The sequence below is a fragment of the Muntiacus reevesi genome, chromosome 3, assembly GCF_963930625.1.
Source record: "Muntiacus reevesi chromosome 3, mMunRee1.1, whole genome shotgun sequence".
Lineage (NCBI taxonomy): Eukaryota > Metazoa > Chordata > Mammalia > Artiodactyla > Cervidae > Muntiacus > Muntiacus reevesi.
Window position 1 is genome coordinate 221,804,078 of NC_089251.1, and position 21,247 is coordinate 221,825,324.

Sequence of the window (21,247 nt, forward strand, 5' to 3'; positions counted from 1 at the left end):
TTATACAAAAAGATAACTGTAATGCTTTACGTGATTTTAATTTTAAATAAAATTAAAATGCATGGCCACAAATGTAGTATGTTGGGAATTTGAGGAAGATAATGCTTTGATATTCTAGCAGTATTTTATAGATAAAGAAACTCTTTTGATAGTGAAAATAAATACAAAATGTTGTTACCAACAGTAACAACTAAGAGAATAATAAAATAATTAGAATGATATAATTAAAGAAAAAATAAGAAAAACAAATGTTGGTGAATCAAGAAAAAGGTGAACAACCCCAAAGTGAAAATTAAATGAGTCACAAAATGACTAATATAATTGTGGATACATATATAAATAACAATTTAAATACAAATAGGCTAATTAAGTAAAATTCTTGGATTTTTAAATCTACTTAAAAATATGAATACACATTTAATTTGCTTTGGCTGAGAAGAAGTTTGAAAGTGAAAGGATAAAGAGCATACATATATTAACCAAAGTAAACTTTGTATGGTTCTACTAGTATCAGTTGAGCAGTTATATGATGACCTACAAGACCTCCTAATACTAACACCAAAAAGACATGTCCTTTTCATGATAGGGGACTGGGATGCAAAAGTAGGAAGTCAAGAGATCCCTGGAATAACAGGCAAGTTTGGCCTTAGAGTACAAAATGAAGCAGTTCAAAGGCTAACAGTGTTGCCAAGAGAATGCACTGGTCATAACAAACACACTCTTCCAACAACACAAGAGACAACTCGACACATGGACATCAACAGATAGTCAATATCAACATCAGATTGATTACATACTTTGCAGTGGAAGATGGAGAAGCTCGATACAATTAGCAAAAACAAGACAGAGTTGATGTTGGCTCAGATCATGAACTCCTTATCGCAAAAGTCAGACTTAAACTGAAGAATATAGGGAAAACACTAGACCATTCAGGTATGACCTAAATCAAATCCCTTATGATTATACAGTGGAAGTGACAAATAGATTCAAGGGATTAGATCTGATAGACTGCTTGAAGAACTATGGATGGAGTTTCATAACATTGTATAGGAGGCAGTGATCAAAACCATACCCAAGAAAAAAAATTCAAAAAGGCAAAATGGTTGTCTGAGGAGCCCTTACAAATATCTGAGGAAAGAAGAGACGCAAAAGACAAAGGAGAAAAGGAAAGATACACACATCTGAATGCAGAGTTCCAAAGAATAGCAAGGAGAGATAAGAAAACCTTCTTAACTGATCTATGCAAAAAAATAGAGGAAAACAATAGAGTGGGAAAGATTAGAGATCTCTTCTAGAAAATTAGAGATACCAAGAGAACATTTCATGCAAATATGGGCAGAATAAAGGGCATAAATGGTATGGACCTAAGAGAAGCAGAAGATTTTAAGAAGAGTTGGCAAAAATACAAGCGCTACATAAAAAAGATCTTAATGACCACGATGGCGTGATCACTTACCTAGAGCCAGACATCCTGAAGTGCAAACTCAAGTGGGCCTTAGGAAACATCACTATGAACATATCTAGTGGACATGATGGAATTCCAGCTGAACTATTTCAAATCCTAAAAGATGATACTGTGAAAGTGCTGCACTCAATATGCCAGCAAATTTGGAAAACTCAGCAGTGGCCCCAGGACTGGACAAGGTCAGTTTTCATTCCAATCCCAAAGAAAGGCAATGCTAAAGAATGTTCAAACTACTGCACAATTGCCCTCATCTCACATGCTAGCAAAGTAATACTCAAAATTCTCCAAGTTAGGCATCAACAATACGTGAACCAAGAACTTCCAGATCCTCAAACTGGATTTAGAAAAGGCAGAGGAACCAGAGATCAAATTGCCAATATCCATTGGATCATAGGAAAAGCAAGAGAGTTCCAGAAAAACTTCTGTTTCATTGACTACACTAAAGCCTTTGACTGTGTGGATAACAACAAACTCTGGAAAATTCTTAAAAGAGATGGAATATCAGACCACCTTACCTGTCTCTTGAGAAATCAGTATGTAGGTCAAGAAGCAACAGTTAGAACTGGACATGGAACAATGAACAGATTCCGATTTGGGAAAGGAGTATGTCAAGGTGGTATATTATTGCCCTGCTTATTTAACTTATATGCAGAGTACATAATTCAAAATACCAGGCTTGATGAAGCACAAGCTGGAATCAAGATTGCTGGGGAAAATATCAATAACCTAAGATACACAGATGACACTACTGTTATGGCAGAAAGAGAAAATGAACTAAGGAGCCTTGATGAAAATGAAAGAGGAGAGTGAAAAAGTTGGCTTAAAACAACATTCAGAAAACAAAGATCATGATATCCAGTCCCATCACTTCATGGCAAATAGATGGGAAAACAATGGAAACAGTGACAAACTTTATTTTCACGGGCTCCAATATCACTGCTGACAGTAACTACAGCCATGAAATTAAAAGACACTTGCTCCTTGGAAGAAAAGCTATGACCAACCCATACAGTTTATTAAAAAGCAGAAACATTACTTTGCTAACAAACTCCACATACTCAAAGCTATGTTTTTTTCCTATAGTCATGTATGGATATGAGAGTTGGACTATAAAGAAAGCTGAGCACTGAAGAATTGATGCTTTTGAAGTATAATGTTGGAGAAGACTTCTGAGCCTCTTGGACTGCAGGGAGATCAACCCTATCAACTGTAAAGGAAATCAACCCTGAATATTCATTGGAAGGACTGATGCTGAAGCTCCAATACTTTGGCCACCTGATGTGAAAACTGAATCATTAGAAAAGCCCCTGATACTGGAAAAGATTGAAGGCAGGAGGAGAAAGGGACAACAGAGGATGAGACAGTCGGATGGCATCACTGGCTCAATGGACATGAATTTGAGTGAGCTCCAAGCGTTGGTGATGGACAGGGAAGCCCGGTGTGCTGCAGTCCATGGGATCGTAAAAAGTCAGATATGACTGAGTGACTGAAATGAACTAATAACAGAAATCAAACTGATTACATCTTTTGAGGCCAAAGATGGAGAAGCTGTATACAGTCAGCAAAAACAAGACCTGGAGCTGATTGTGACTCAGACTATTAGCTTCTGTTAGCAAAATTCATACTTAAACTAAAGTGAGCAGGCACAACCACTAGGCCAGCCAAAGAAAAAAAGAAAAGAAAGTGAAGTCACTCAGTCATGTCCGACTCTTTGCGACCCCATGGACTGTAGCCTACCAGCCTCCCCCATCTATCCATGGGGTTTTCCAGGCAAGAAGTGTGGGTTGCCGTTTCCTTCTCCATGGGATCTACTGACCCAGGGATCGAACCCACATTGTAGGAAGCTGCTTTTACCATCTGAGCCACTGGGGAAGTCAGGCATGACTTAAATCAAATCCCCTATGAATATGCAGTGAAGGTGACCAATAGGTTCAGAGGATTAGATCTAGTAAAGAGTGTCCCTCAAGAACTATGATGGAGGTCTGTAATATAGTACAGGAGGCAAAAGCAAAATCATCCCAAAGAAAAAGAAAAGCAAGAAGGCAAAGTGGTTACCTGAGGAGACTTTACAAACAGATGAAGAAAGAAGAAAATTGAAAAGTTAGAGAGAAAGGGAAAGGTATATAGAACTCAATACAGAGTTCCAAAGAATTAGAAAGGAGAGACAAGAAGGACTTCTTCAATGAACAGTGCATAAATCTAGAAGAAAACAACAGAAGGGGAAAGACTAGAGATTGCTTCAGGAAAATTGGAGATATCAAAGGAACATTCCCTCCCCAAAATGGACTCAATAAAGGGCACAAACAGTAGCAGCTAATAGATGCTGAAGGGATCAAGAAGAGATGGAAAGAATATGCAGAAGAACTTAAAAAAAAAAAAAAAAAAAAAAAGAACTCAATGAACTGGATAACTATAATGGTTAATGGTCTGGTCAGTCACCCAGAGCCAGACTTTCTGGAGTGTGAAGTCAACTGGGCCTTAGGAAGCACTGCTGTCAATAAAGCTAATAGATGCAATGGAATTCCAGTAGAGCTATTCAAAACCCTAAAGGATGATGCCAGCAAAGTGTTGAACTCAATATGTCAGCAAATCTGGAAGACTCAACAGTGACCACAGGACTGGAAAAGGTCAATCCTCATCCCAATTCCCAAGAAGGATAGTACTAAAGAAGGTTCTAAATATCAAACAATTGTACTCATCTCCCTTGCTAGTAAAATTATGCTAAAATCTTGCATGTTAGGCTTCAGCATTACATGAACCAAGAGATTTCAGATGTCCAAACTAGGTTTAGAAAAAGTAGAGGAACCAGAGATCAACTTGCCAACATTCACTGGATCATGGAGATAGCGAGGGAATTCCAGAAAGATACATCTACCTCTGTTTCATCGACTATGCTAAAGCCTTTGACTGTGTAGATCTCAGCAAATTATGGAAAGCTCTTAAAGAGATGGGAATATCAGACATCTTACTTGTCTCCTAAGAAACATGTAAATGGGTCAAGAAGGAACAGTTAGAACCCTGTATGGAGCAATTGATTGGTTCAGGATTGAGAAAGGAATACTACAGGGCTGTCTGTTGTCACCCTATTTGTTTAACATTATGCCGAGCACATCATGAGAAATGCTGTGCTGAATGAGTTACAAGCTGGAATCAAGACAGAAGGGAGAAACATCAACAACCTCAGATATGCAGATGATACCACTCTAATGGCAGAAAGCAAAGAGGAAGTAAAGACCCTCTTGATGAGGGTGAAGGAGGAGAGTGAAAGAGCTGGCTTAAATCTAAATATTAACAAAACTAAGATCATGGTGCCCAGCCTCATTGATTCATGGCAAACAAAAGGAGAAAATGTGGAAATAGTGACAGATTTTCTCTTCTTGGGCTCTAAAATCACTGTGGTTAGTGACTGCAGCCATGAAATCAGAAGACAATTACTTCTCGGCAAGAAAGCGATGACAAACCTAGACAGTGTGTTGAAAAGCAGAGACATTATTCTGCCAATAAATGTCCATATAGTCAAGGCTATGGTCTTCCCAGTGGTCATGTATGGTTGTGTAAGCTGGACTTTTAAGAAGCAGAGCGCCAAAGAATTGATGCCTTGGAACTCTGGCGCTGGAGAAGACTCCTGAAAGTCCCTTGGACAGTAAGACATCAAACCAACCAATCTTAAGGGAAATCACCCTGGAATACTCATTGGAAGAACTGGTGTTGACCCTCCAGTATTTTGGCTACCTGATGCAAACAGCGGACTCATTGGAAAAGTCCCTGATGCTGGAAAAGATTAAGGGCAGAAGGAGAAGAGGGTGTCAGAGGACGAGATGGCTGGATGGCATCATCAATGCAATAGACATGAACTTTGGGCAAATTTCAGGAATTGGTGAGGTTACAGGGAGGCCTGGCATGCTGCAGTCCATGGGGTTGCGGAGTCAGACAGGACTAGGCGACTGAACAACAATAATAATAATATCAGACAAATATACCAAAGTCAAAAAATTCATTGAAATAAAAAGGATGATTCATCTTAAAGGGGTCAATCCAATTTTTAAGATATTAAATATATATGTACCCAAAAACATTTAGTCAAAATATATAGAACAAAAATTCAGACAATTAAGATGGAGAATAAGTGAATCTACAATAATGGAAGAGTTTAACACTCCTCTTTTAGATAAAGAAAATTCCCAGAATATGCAACCAATACACCAGATGTAGACACATAATTTATTTGATTTTAAGTCAAATCTTACATTCAGTTGCAAAATATCTAAAAATTTACCTCAAATTTAGGGAATAAAGCATATGTAATAAAGAGGCTGACTCCGTAAGTTTAGGTTTGTGTGCTTCCTATTTCAAGCTCCACTACCCATCCTCCACTTTCTGCCTCCCATTTAAACAAGCTGATAAGAAAGTCCCCATGCTCTCTCCTTTGGCTCTGATGAGGAGTTCAAACTACATAAGATCTAGTCTGTGTGAGAGAGCCCTCATTCCAGCTATACCCACCAACAAACATAAAGCTTTAAACCAGTCACTTTCCCCAACTGTCTCTCAAGCCATTTCAGACCTTCATGGGAGTCTTCTTTACTTTCCCTAGAAAGCATCATAATATCAGTTATACACCTTTTCATAACCTCTTGGAATGTGTGTGACATCATCAGTCTCAGCATCCAAACCAGATACTGAGTGGTGTGTCCATCTGCTTCTATGGGGTGCTATTGCCACTTCTACTAAATATCATACTGGGGGTTTTAGCTAGTGGACAAATACACAGATACACACACACATGAAAAAGGGGGAAAAAAAAAAGAAAGACGATAACAATTGGAAGGGAAGAAATAAAAACTTCCAGCTTAGGAATGAAATGATTCTGTACCTAGGACATTTAAAAAAATCTTACAGAGAAACCTATAGAATAAATCTGTGAATCTCACAGCTTTGCTATATACATGATTAATAAAAAAAAAAATGTACCTCTACACACCAACAAGCAAATTAAAAATAAAATTCTTTAAAATAATGAAGACTACATTGGAATCAAAACCATTGCAACCTACCAAAAGTTGTGTTCTACCCCTCTACACTAAAGATAAAAAAATATTATTGAGACACAATTTTTAAAGAAAAATTGTAAAAACAAAACCCCATATAATGAGTATAGACTGGAATAGAAAACCCAATGTGTAACAATGTCCTTTTGTGTCAGATTAATCTATGATTTCAACCCAATTTTTCTCAAAATATAATTGAGCATTTTCATGGAAATTAAAACTGACCCATAAATCCATATGAAAATACAAAAGTCCAAGAATAGAAAGGCAATGTTATAGAAGATGAATAAAGCTAGAGATTTTTCACTACCAGCTATCAAGCATTAATGAAAACTTTAGTAACTAATATTAATTAATATAGCAGGGTTTTAGCAAAAGGATCCAAAAAAAAAAGAAAAAAAAACCAGCTAGTGGAATAGAATGAGAAAGCCAGAAACCGATGAATATATATCCAGTCACTTGATTTATGACAAAGGTGGCATGCAATCTAGTGGAGATAAGATGGTATTTTCTCAGTAAATGGAACTAAGTTAATTATTTATCCATATGGGAAAAAATGAATTTAGTCCCTTTCTTACAGCAAATACACAAAGATATCCCATATATATTGTATTGAATAGTTTTTAATGGGAATATAAAGCAATTAGATTTTAATAAAAAACACAGAACATCTTCATGACTTTGGGGTAAACAGAGAATTTTTCGCTGAACTCCAAAATGCTAACCATAAAATATTAATTGAAATATATTTAAGAATTTATGTTAACCAAAAGCATTAAAGAGTGAAATACAATACATGGATTTGAAGAATGTATCTGCAAAATGTATGTCTTACTAGAGATGTGTTAAATCATGTACAAAAGATATAAAAGACTAAAAATTTATAAGAAAAATAAAGCTCATCTTTTTAGAAAAACGGGCTAATGGCTTCAACACTTAATGAAAGAAATATTTCCATATCTAGTAAAAGTAAGAAAAAGTATTTAATTTCATTACTGGTGAAATGCTAAATAAAACTGTTTAATGAATCACTATCTCCCCACCAGGATGACTGAAATTAAAAAGAAAGAAAATGCTGTGTGTTACCAAAAATGTGGACCAACTGAAAATTCTGATATTGCTGTTGGAAACACATTAGTAGAGGTTGCATAACAGTGGCATCATCTACCTTAGCAAACCAAACGTCCTGTATGATTTAGTTTATCCGTCCACTTGTGCTGCCACCATGAAATAGTCTGGGTGGCTTGAAACGATAGAAACTGTCTTCCTCACAGTTCTGGAGACTGACAGTCCAAGGTCAAGTTGCTCATAGGTGTCTGGTGAAAGCTTTCCCCCTGGACTGCAGAGACATGCCTTCTGGCTTTGTGCTCACATGGCCTTTCTTTGCCATGTGCATGTGGAGACAGAAAGGTGTGAAGGAATAGCATTCTCTGGCGACTCATATAAGGATATTAATCCTTTTGGATCAAGGCCTCACCTTATGACCTCACTTAACCTTAATAACTTTCTGAGAGGCCCCATCTGCAAATACAGTCTCACTGGGGGTGGGGGTAGGGGCTTCAGTATATAAATTTGAGGGGGAGATACCCAGGTGGCACAAGTGGAAAAGAATCCCCCTGCCTAAGCAGGAGATGCAAGAGACACAGGTTTGATCCCTGGGTCTGGAAGATCTCCTGGAGAAGGAAATGGCAACTCACATTGGTATTTCTTTCCTAGAAAATTCCACAGACAGAGGAGCCTGAAGGGCTATAGTCCATGGGGGTCACAAAGAGTCAGACACAACTGAGTATGCACACACCACACCATACAAAGTTTTAGCCTCTAACATTCTGCCCTCCAAATTCGTATCTTTTTTACATGTGAGTTATATTAATTTTGTAACAATTGCTCTGAAATTCTTGACTCATTGCAGCATCAACTCTAAAGTCTCACCTAAGGTGACATCATGGGTTAGACTTGAGGTCCGATTCATCTTGAGGCAAAATCCCACTGTAGTTGTGACTTTGTCAAACCAGGCAAGGTATGTACTTCCCAAATGCAATAATGCAAAAGGCATAGATAGTCTCATTCTAAAAGGGAGAAGTTGTGAGGAAAATGGACCCTAAGTATCAGTATTTCTAAAACCTAGCAAGGCAATTCCATCAGATCTTAAGGCTCCATAATAATCCCCTTGGGGTGGATGCCCCCACCTTCCATGTCCCACCTTAACAGGAAGATGGGGGTCAAACCCACATGGCTCTATGGATATGATATCACTCATGTGATAAGATTATGTTATATAACATAGATGAATAAATTTTCCAGTGAAGTAAGTCCTCTCATCAGTTTACTTCAAGTTAATAAAAAGTTAGAATATTAAGTCTGAAAGTGAAAGTTGCTAAGTCATGTCTGACTCTTTGTGACCCCATGGACTATACACTCCCTGGAATTCTGCAGGCCAGAATACTGGAGTGGGTAGCCTTTCCCTTCTCCAGGGAATCTTCCCAACCCAGGGATCGAATGCAGGTCTCCAGTCTGAGCAAGATTCAATTAGATGAACCCTTGTAAAGATCAAATGGTCAGAGTCAGGAAGAAGTCAGAGAGAGTTCACATGTCAGATGCGCTCTCCTGTTGGCCTTAATGAAGAAAAAGCTCACATTTTGATGAGAGTCACATGCTAGAGAACAGTGAGCACCTGCTCAGAACTGAGAGCTTCAGCCCTATAACTGCAATAATTGAATCTTGGCAGCAAGACTGGGCTTGAGCTTGGAAGAGGACTCCAAACCTCAGAGAAGATCACAGCCTTAAATGACACCAAAATTGCATCCTGGTGAAAACCTGAGCAAAGGACCTAGTTCACCAACAGCCAGAATCCTGACTATGGAAATTGTATTCCAACTTAGCGGATTGTAACTTGTATTCCTTCAGACCCCTAAAGGTGTAATAATTTGGGGCACAGCAATAGCAAACAAATTCAAATGACTTCCCACATATCTTATTAATAAAGAGATGAAATCTGTTATGAGATGCAGGCATATTTTCTCAAATCTCAACACTGTATGTGCAAATACATATATAAATAAATTCATGAAAAGAGACTTGCAACACATAGATTTTAAAATGCATTTTTTATTCCATTAAGAGTGAGTAGGTGGACTTCAAAGTGTTGACATGGCTTTCCACCATGCCTAACATAATACCTTAACTTAAATAGTACAGTTAACATCCATTAAAATATCAGGATTCAGAAGAAAGCCATTGCTTATTCTAACAGACTAAACAAACAAACAACAACAACAAAATAGTGATGACTGCACATTTTATCAGCACTTCATGACCCAAGTAGATTCCCTAAAACATTGCAACAACATTCAAAAAAGCAAACTTTACTCTTGTTAGCAATTTGTTCTCTAGTTTTTACTAATGCATTTTTCTAGGAGTAATTCATGATATCAAATTTGTAGTGATTAACTATTCCTTAATGCAATTTCAAACAAGATTAAGTGAATGGAAAGATTCTTCTGAAATGAATCTGGTAGCTGCTATTATTAAAGTCACCTAAAAATTCACATTTCCAGTAAGTAAAATCTTGTCACACAATGTTCAGAGGTTTTTTTAAAGAAATAGGAAACAAGGTTTGTATTCTTGTGGTACAAACTATAAGGGTGGCAGATTAGAATATTAGCCTGTCAAAAACTATGTATATTTTATACATAAATTATTTTATACACAAATTATCAATTCATGATACAAAGCCCAAAAAGCAAAGTTTGACAAAATACTCCTGTTTGTAGAAACTATAAAAAGTAAGTTGAAGCCATATAGAGATCAGAATTCTTTAAAAGAAAGAGAAACACCAGTATGAAGCTTGAAGCTTAATTTTAAAACTTTCCCTAGCACATATCAGATGGATAACCTAAAGCTAAACGATGTCCTTTTCTACTTTTAGACCTTAATTCTGAAATGTGAGCTCATCAGAAGTACTTATCTGGTTCTAATAAGAGAAACCTTTTTTACCCTCTAAGTGTTGTTTAAGAGTTGGACTAAGAGTTGGACCGTGAAAAAAGCTGAGCGCCGAAAAATTGATGCTTTTGAACTGTGGTGTTGGAGAAGACTCTTGAGAGTCCCTTGGACTGCAAGGAGATCCAACCAGTCCATCCTAAAGGAGATCAGTCCTGGGTGTTCATTGGAAGGACTGATGCTGAAGCTGAAACTCCAATACTTTGGCCACCTCATGCGAAGAGTTGACTCAATGGAAAAGACCCTAATGCTGGGAGAGACTGGGGGCAGGAGGAGAAGGAGACGAAAGAGGATGAGATGGCTGGATGGCATCACCCACTCGATGGACATGAGTTTGAGTAAACTCCGGGAGTTGGTGATGCACAGGGAGGCCTGGCGTGCTGCGATTCATGGGGTCGCAAAGAGTCGGACACAACTGAGTGACTGAACTGAACTGAAGTGTTGTTATCGTGGGGAAGAGCCTCATGAGCCTGTGTGTAGTGTGTGAACCTGTAGCACCTGGGCACTTGGTAGGAATGCAGGCTCCCAGGCTCTGCCTCAGGCAGACTCCTGAGTCAAAATCTGAATTTCTACAAAATCCCTAGTAGCTTTGCACACATTGAAGTGGAAGCTCACAATCCTGGTTGTACATTAGAACTACCAGCAATCTAAAACACAAAACCAAGCAAACTAAAACCAAAATATAAACAAACAACCAGAGACAGAAAACAACAAAATACTTAACTAATGATTAATAACACAACTGAAGTCATTAGTTAATGAATGTTAATCAAACTACACGTTCACGTATCTAGCATTGGATTCTGGCCATCTAGATATTTTAAATTTTTGCCAGATGATTCTAATGGCCAGAAGAGTTGTGAATCAATGTTCACAACCCACTAGGTAGAGAACCCAGCTATGTTCATGCACATCTCCCTCTAGATGATGGATTTCTGCATCTGAGTCACAGTTGAAGATTGAGGCATTCTTACTTTATGGACAGGACAGATACCAACTGCCTGTTTGAACTTCAAATAGTAAGTTCCCTGGGGTTCACCTTTGACCTCATTTTTTCTTTGTCTATCCAAAAATAAGTTATCACATATCCTTGAAATTAACTGCTATTCTGGAACATAATTATATACTTCTAGTCACTGCCTACACCATGGACTTTTTCTTACTGTCTATAAAGGAAAAGGGAGAAGGTAATGGCAACCCACTCCAATACTCTTGCCTGGAAAATCCCATGGATGGAGGAGTCTGGTAGGCTGCAGTCCATGGGGTCACTACGAGTCAGACACGACTGAGCGACTTCACTTTCACGCATTAGAGAAGGAAATGGCAACCCACTCCAGTGTTCTTGCCTGGAGAATCCCAGGGATGGGGGAGCGTGGTGGCTGCCATCTATGGGGTCGCACAGAGTCGGACACAATTGAAGTGACTTAGCAGCAGCAGCAGCATAAAGGAAAAGAAGTTACTGAGGGATTTGACCCTGTCTAGACCAAATCTCCTGCCTATCCTTCAGCACCTAGCTCAGATATTTATTCCTTGTGCTAGAAGATAGTTTTGTACTTTTCCTCTTCTGTATTTTTGTTTTCTTTTACTATCTTAAATTGCTCAGTATAGGTTATTATCAATCATGTTGTTTCTTACTATTCATGCCTTAATTAATCTCCCCAGCAAAAGTGCCATTGCTATTATTGGTTTGGAATTCAATGCCTAATCATGAAAATCAATCATTCTTTCCTAATCATCAATGAATAAAACACTTCATAATATTTTAAAAAATAGTTTCTCTAGTGAATTCCATTCTTCTAGTCTTCTGCAAGTGTTTATTCCTTACCTGCAAGAAAAAGAAACACACTCTATACACTCCAAAAGTAGAATGTTTTATTTCTATTTCAGAATAATTTGGCCACATGTGATCAGAGGGCCTGCCCTGAGATACTGGATGATTGCATTGTAGTGGCATATATTGTTCTGTATTTGGGGAACAATAACAGGAAGACCTCTCCATTTCCATAAGTCAAATATTAGGGCTGACTTAAACTGAAGGTAAATGAACCTACATAAGTATGAGAAGGTGTCTTTTACTTACAAGAGGCTGCAAAGACAGGCACTGATGATGGAGTCAGCAAGATAAATAAATCATACTCCCTACCTTTTAGAAGCACCTAATTCAGGGAGTAAGACCCATAAAAAAATACTCAGTAACTGGAGATAACTTAGGGCAGCAAAACTATATTATACAGAAAGTAAACACAAACTTTGGCAAACATCTCTACCAAAATAAACAGTTTAGATTAGGAACTGAACAACAAATCCCACTAATGAACTTTTCCCTACAAAACTCAAAAGCCTTGTGGTTTATGGCACATTAGCATAAAACTGAGAATATTTACATGGTAATCAAAATTTTAACGTTGGTATTTGTGAACCTATTATAGTTTAAAAGAGAGGTTCTGGTTCAGATTACCTGTATTTGATAAATCCACCACTTATTAGCTGTGTATCCACAGTTAAACTTCTTAACTTGTCTGCGCCTATATTTCCTCATCTGTAAAATATATATATCTATAAAATAGCCATTTCTTGGTATTGTTTTAAAGTTAAATAAATGAACATACTTAAAGAGCTTAGAATTATACATGGCATAAAACAAGGGCTATAAAAATATTTGATATTTATCATTGTAATTATTTAGTAGAAATAATGAGTACCAACATTACTATAGAATTCTTCTTCCTACAACCCCCCTTTTTGGTAATCTCTTAAGAATTATTTTCTTATTAACAATAAAAACTACTAACACTCCTAAATAATATTAAAATACTGTTTCTCTAAGCAAATAATAGCACAATGAAATGATATTATTTACATTAAATTTGAATTTCCATAAAAATTTCATAAATATACTTGCTGAATAGTCCAGCACAGGACTGGTATCACAATGTACAGAAACCTGAGATGGAAGTGTGAATGAATTAAGACTGCTCAGAAACATAAATATATGAACATAAAACCAATATAAATAGGAAAATGCTTTAGAAAGTTTGAGGGTTTATTATTTCAAAGGCTCAGGCTCAACAATACAGAAGACCAGACTGGTGGTAGTATTTTTGGCATAATAGAATAAAGGGAAAAAATTCTCATAATTTATCCATGCAGATCTTGCCCTTTCTGACACCTTAAAAGCCTCTGACAATTTTTCCTAATGTGCATTCTTGTGTAATGTTGCAATAGTACAATCTGAATCTTAGATTTGATGACCAATATTTTATCCAGGTTTTCTTTGTGTCAAGTTCAGTATGGTAGATGAGCTAACCTCATTATGAGCTATATTATCAAAAGGTGAAAATAAAAGGCTGCTTTGCAAAATCCATGAGCTTTTGAAATGCCAAAAGATGAATTGTGTGGATAACTCATAAAGCAAGGGTATCTTAACATTAGCTGAGACTGTTTTGGAGAAAACAGATGATAGTGAAAGAATCCATCCCCTAGTCAAGAAAATGGCTGTGCTTTAATACAATAATAGGTGTGTTCATTAATACTGATGGCAGTGAGTATTGTATAAAAGTTGAAAGAATGAAAGTTTTGCATTGGGACTACACTTAAACATTCTCCCATGTGTCTTATATTGTGGAATTAAGAAACTGTTGGCTATATCTTGAGTTTACCTCTTTTTTTACTACTTGGCCTTATCATGCATCCAAACTATTGCTGGTAATACCTAGCCGTTTTCCTTAATATCTCAGTGGCAAATGCCTTTGTTATCCTTTTACACCCTTGTCAAATGAAAGTGGGAAAAGAAAAAAAAAAAAAGAGTTTAAAATATTCACATAACACTCAGCTTTTCCAAGGTGATCCCTTTGAAGCTCAGCACCTTTAAAGTAACCAAAATCTATTGCTTCACTCCAGTTACATATTGGCTACGTGCCAGATGTGGCCCTACTTTGCTTCTCATGTCTACATTACAGGATTGAGGCTGCAAAAGCAGCTGCACCCTGAGTCATACTGCTCCTATGGCAGAAGGAAAAGAGAGAGTCTGATTCACTTAAAGGCTCCACTCAGATATGGAGTCAGCATTTCAGCCTTTATCCCATTGATCAGATTAAATCAGATGGCTATGTCTCATATCAGTGGGTGAAAGACAGAAATGTCACCCAAGGACATTCACCTTCACTCATAAGGCAATAGGAAGATATCACAATCACTTATGATGGGAAGTCAATAATTGGGAACAATAATACAACCTATTTTATCAGTTTAGTTCAGTCTCTCAGTCAGGTCTAACTCTTTGCGACCCCATGAACTGCAGCACGCCAGGCCTCCCTGTCCATCACCAACTCCCAGAGTCTACCCAAACCTATGTCCATCGAGTCGATGATGCCATCCAACCATCTCATCCTCTGTCATCCCCTTCTCCTCCTGCCCTCAATCTTTCCCAGCATCAGGGTCTTTTCCAATGAGTCAGCTCTTTGCATCAGGTGGCCAAATTATTGAAGTTTCAGCTTCAATATCAGTCCCTCCAATGAACACTCAGGACTGATCTCCTTTAGGATGGACTGGTTGGATCTCCTTGCAGTCCAAGGGACTCTCAAGAGTCTTCTCCAACACCACAGTTCAAAAGCATCAATTTTTTGGCGCTCAGCTTTCTTCACCATCCAACTCTCATATCCATACATGACTACTGAAAAAAACCAAAGCCTGACGTATTAAATCTCACCCTTTAATTTTAAAACATTCACTCCTTTCTATCTCAGCATAAAATAAACACATTCTACCCCAAAGAAGACATCTCAAAAAATCTCAACCAACCATGAAATTAGACTCCAGTCTAGGGTCCATGTTTACCTCTACATTATAAGTGCAACTTCTCTTAAATTAGAGCTGTGTGAACCACAAAGACAAGTTATTTCCTCCATGCACACCAACAATTTAGTAGCAGAACAGGAATGTATTAATATCAATAAACATTGTGCTAGAAAAGGAGAATGGGACGCATAAAATAACTGGTATATAAGAAGCCTGAAATTATTTCAGAAACATTTTGAGTGGTCACCTACTGTGGGGGTAAGGAACCTTCCAGGATCAGCCCTCAGCTCTCCTGCATGATGATATCACCAGGTTCTCTTGGTTACAGTTCCCGCAAAAAGGTGGAAAGAGATCCTTTCTTTTTCAACCTCCTTTGACACATCTAAAGTGAAAAGTGAGTGAAGTCGCTCAGTCGTGACCCCATGGACTGCAGCCCACCAGGCTCCTCAGTCCATGGGATTTTCCAGGCAAGAGTGCTGGAGTGGGTTGCCATTTCCTTCTCCAGAGGATCTGCCCAACCCAGGGATCGAACCTGGGTCTCCCGCACTGCAGGCAGACTCTTTACCGTTGAAGAAAGTATTAATTTGCATACCCTCTCCAGAGGCTAACTAGCATTAACAGGTGTATCTTGCCCATAGAAGGTTGGGAGATCAAGTTTTCTTTAATTCTCACATTTTTGTTTTGGTATGTTTTGCTATATTTTGGATTATGGTCCAGTCAAGGAGTTCTTTCAGCCTCTAGAATCTTTATCTATATGATCCTAATAAACTCCATGTTCCACTAAAGATGTGTATGATTCCTTATGAAAAGCACCTTTTTCTCCCTAGACTACTGTCAATACCTTGAGACTATCAAGCTTCAGCAGAGAACCTGTTGATTTGCTGTTTTTTGTCTTTTCTGTAAACCACTTTGTCCAAAGGGATAAATTTTATGAAAGCCAATTTAATCCCTTTATGGAATTGGATCATAAAGAAGACCAAGTGCCAAAGAATCGATACTTTTGAATTGTGGTGCTGGAGAAGACTCTTGAGAGTCCCTTGGACAGCAAGGAGATCCAACCAGTCCATCCTAAAGGAAATCAACACTGAATACTCATTGGAAGGACTGATGCTGAAGTTCCAATACTTTGGCCACCTGATGCGAAGAGCCAACACATTGGAAAAGACCCTGATGCTGGGAAAGATTGAGGGCAGGAGGAGAAGGGGGCAACAGAGGATGAGATGGTTGGGTGGCATCACTGACTCAATGGGCATGAGTTTGAGCAAACTTTGGGAGACTGTGGACGACAGGGATACCTGGCATGCTGCAGTTCATGAGATAGCAAAGAGTTGGACAGGACTTAATGAATGAACAACAATGTGGAATTTAACTACAGCAAGTCACTAACTTTCTCAATCTAATCTTTGCCCTAGACCAAACCTGTCTTTGTTATTCAAAGCATTTCTCAACTTTTTATTTACTGGTTGAAGAAAATAAAACTGTAGCATCTTTAAGAACCTGCAAATCTCTTTCATTATCTTTATATCTTAGTTTTCTAAGCTCATGTCTTTCTTTTAATAGCTTTTTTAATGCTGCTGAAAGCAACCAAGTCACTTCATCATACTTTGTTTTTCAACCTCTTCATCTAAAATTGCAAGTTGCTATGATTATTGGGAGTAAAGATAGGGATAAGGGATAGTTAGGGAGTTTGGGATGGACATGTACACATTGCTATACTTAAAATGAATAACCAACAAGGACCTATTGTTTAGCACGTGAATCTCTACTCAATGTTATATGGCAGGCTAGACGGGAGGGGAGTTTGGGGGAGAATCAATACATGTATATGTATGGCTGAGTCCACTGTTCACCTGAAACTATTGCAACATTGTTATTTGGCTATACCTGAATACAAAATAAAAAAATAACATTGCAAATTTGTTAATATATTATCTGTCTTTCAAGTTATTGCATGAGACAGATTTATCAAATATACCACCACTCCACAAAGTTCCTTCATTTTTCCAGTCTCTTTTAAGAGTTTCTGCACTTCTAACCCTATAGCCCTGAAGCCAAAGCCACGTATTTTAGGAATTTTGCCATGGCTACATCCTATCTATAGGTACCAATCTTTATATCAGTTAACTCTTTTTTAGGTATGTTGTGGTAAAGAAAAGCAAACTAAACTAGGTTAACAATGGCTAGATTGTGTGCTTGCATTACGTCTAATTCGGAAATCATTGCTTCATTTTTCTTTCTTGTCTAGGATGAAAGGAGCCATGTGAAGGAGTCACAGAGACAGAAGGAACTGTCAACCATTATAGGATTTGTCCCTCTCAAGGCAGAAAGAAAATGAAATAACCTATAGTTCTTAAAGCTTCTGCTTAGACACAATGGATGCCAATTCTGGTCAAATTCAATTGGCTAAATTAATAAGTCACATGACCAAATCCCCCAAACGGGCCTTTTTGTTTAGATATAAGCAACTAATTTCAAATAGTAATACAATCTATCATAGCTCATTGTTTCAAAATTATGTGAAACAGTGTTGACACTGGATCCTAAATTTCCAGGCAGGGTGAGTATGTGTATTTATATAATAAATAAATATCAACCCTTTTAAAATATTATAACCAAGTTGAAAGCTTAATAAAAACATATATGTTTGTGAGGAAAAAATCTATAATTTTTTTTAAAAAATAGACAAATTGTAAAATCAAACACAAAATTTGAGTGCTAGGTGATATTCTTGAAAGGGAATCATTCAAACAATGATCATCTCACTTGCAATAGATTAAGTTTTATCATTATCATGCACATATGCAGACATATATACAGTTGAAACTGTACAACTCTCTTTCAAAAAAAAAAAAAAAGACTCATTCAGAATGAACAAAGTTAAAAACTCTGCACCTAAAGTGCGCTTGGCAGCCCCGCGGATCTGTCTCTTGCTTCAACAGTGCTGGACGGAACAGACCCAGGGACGCCCCTTGCTCCAGCCTCCGACTACCCTCCAACCATTTTTCCAGTCGCAACCTCTGGAGTCAGCCACTCAGCTGTCGCGATCACCGGGACCAGCCATCATTTTTAAACTCCTTATTACCGACCCATCATGAGCTGCCAGATTCTGCAGAATTATTCTACCGAGGTGGAGGCCGCCGTCAACCGCCTGGTTAACATGCAACTGCGGGCCTCCTACACCTACCTCATTCTGGGCTTCTATTTCGACCGCGACGATGTGGCTCTGGAGGGTGTGGGTCACTTTTTTCGCGAATTGGCCAAGGAGAAGCGCGAGGGCATGGAGCGTCTCCTGAAACTGCAAAACCAGCGTGCCGGCCGCGCCCTCTTCCTGGACGTGCAGAAACCACCTCAAGATGAGTGGGGTAAAACCAGGACGCTATGGAAGCCACACTTCTTGTAGAGAAGAACCTGAATCAAGCCCTGTTGGATCTGCATGGCCTGGCTTCTGCCCGCGGAGACCCCCACATCTGTGATTTCCTGGAGAATCACTTCGGAGATGAGGAAGTGAAACTCATCAAGAAGATGGGTGACCACCTGACCAACCTCCGCAGGCTGGCTGGTCCCCAGGCTGGGCTGGGCGAGTATCTCTTCGAGAGGCTCACCCTCAAGCAGGACTAGGAGCTTCTGGAGACCAGTGGCCTTTGAAGAACCCACCTGACATCAGGGCTGCCTGAAGCCCCTCTCTGCAGCCACTAGGCAGTTTTTTTAACATCCTGGAGCCCTCTCTCAAGTCTTGAACCAAATGGAAACAATAAAGCTTTTTGCAGCAAAAAAAGAAAAGAAAGAAAGAAACTGCACCTTTGGTGACAAAGTATGTGTGGATCTTGCATTTGGGGATTTAGTAATTAAATGATACATATAGAAGACTAAGAATTGATAAATTTAAAAAAAAAACGGATATTTTTCCAACAGAAAATCTTACAAAAATAAAAATGTTTAAGATGTTAAAAAAAAAAAAAATACATTGTATCACCCAAACAGATGTGCCATAAAAATGGAGCTTTCAGATCTGGATTAAATGAATCTTGTCCCAAGTAAAGGAACTGCAGAACTCTTGTTCCTGTACCAGCTGCCTCAGCTGTTAGCAATATTAGCAGCTAATGGAAAAGGTGACTTAGATGCCTGAGCATGGGCGGAGCACCTGTGGGGTTTACTCCACTCTTGATAACCACCACTAAATATAGTCTTCACATATTAAACATAAACTGAATGTAGAATGCAACAAAAGAGCACACTCAATTATATCAAATTAGCATCTGAGTATATGTAATCACAGAGTTTAGACCAGAGTTATTAAGCTGTGCTTTGTAGCACAGTGACAACGACTGAAAATGATCCCATAGTAGAATGTAAGGGGTTTTATGAATGCACAGTGGCATCCTTTATAATGTTTGGATGCTGACGCTGGAGTTTTACAGAATATTTCCACACATGCAGGCCTGCGAGGAAAGAACAGGCTTCATCTTTTCTAGAGTCCTTTCTGATAATTTAAAATTTTGCCGTCTGACAAAGTTTGTATTCTTATGACAATTTTAGATTTAGAGGAATAGAAGCATCAATGGAGATGAAATTCACATCACCTGCATCTTCAAAGACAATAACAACAACATCACTCTAAAGATTCCAAAGTTAAAGTATTGGTAGCCTCTACCAATTTTCCCCAAATGTCAAACAAAAAACTACATTTCAGGACAAAGGTAGCAGAAAGAGAAGGTATGGGACCATGAAGTCTGATTTGCTCTTTCAACCAACCAATGAAATAAACAGCTGCAACATTTAAGTGATGCTCCTCAAGGTTGTCAAAATTCTCACCTGGACAGAGGCCCAATTCTAAACTCATTCACAGATTAAAGGAATTGATGGTTCGTCCTTCGTCTTTAATAGGGTACAAAGGAAAGCCATGGCCAAGGGCTGCCAAACCCACCTGACATCTTGATACTGATGATACATGCATTGTTCTTTTCTCTGCAGTTTAGCCTCTTCTTTACAATACTGCAAGTGCCTTGAGAGCTGAAGGCATTTTTCCAGCATTGTTGCAAGGCAGAAAAAGCTTTGGAATCAGGCAAACTTGGCTTTGCATTTTGGCTCTGCCGTTTACCAGTTATGACTTTTCTAGTTTCCTCCTCTGTGAATTGAATATAATCATTGTGTTGGATGTCTTTTTTCCCATTCTTACTCCACCTCCCTTCACTTGCCCTCTGGGGCTGATCTTAAAGGCTTAAATGTGGTTCTTTCCCTCTGGCTTCTGGTTACCTTTAACCACTGGGTCTTGGAGGTTGAGTGGCAGAGGGGAGAGCATGAGAAGTGCTTCACAGGGTCGAGAGGTCTGGTGTATTTTGGCACCTTAAAGGTGTGGACCTCCACAACAGCCCTTTCTCTGTCTTTAAATTTGGCAACCACTCTCTCCTCTCATGGGCTTCCCTGGTGGCTGAGAATGTAAAGAATCTGCCTGCAATGAGGGAGACCTGGATTCACTCCCTGGGTTGGGAAAATCCCCTGGAGAAGGGAAAGGCTATCTACTCCAGTATTCTGGCCTGGAGAATTTCATGGACAGAGGAGCCTGGCAGGCTAGAGTCCATGGAGTCACAAAGTGTTGGACACTACTGAGCTACTTTCACTTTTCTCTCCTCTCTTTAAAGACTAATGGTGGCAGAGCCACCAAAGCCCCATGCAGAGTTTGAATTACCTAAACTCTGCCTGACCCTTTGAATTAATCTCTGTATTAATTAATTGAATAACTTTAATTTGAATGTGACATGTTTCCTTTGAAGATGCTGACAGAGCATTACATTCCTCCTGAGATCTTTTAAAGATACTAAATATTTGTATATGTTTTTATCCTTAATACCTAGGACAATTATTAACATACATTGATTAACTTTTAATGTATCAGTTAATTAATCAATTAAACCAAGATTGGATAAAAAGTTTAGTTTCAGAA

General features: G+C 38.4%; 1 pseudogene; it reads left to right on the forward strand.

Moving 5' to 3' along the window:
* Positions 1 to 18,351: 18,351 nt before the first annotated feature.
* LOC136163422 (ferritin light chain pseudogene) lies at positions 18,352 to 19,006 on the forward strand (annotated as a pseudogene).
* Positions 19,007 to 21,247: the final 2,241 nt, after the last annotated feature.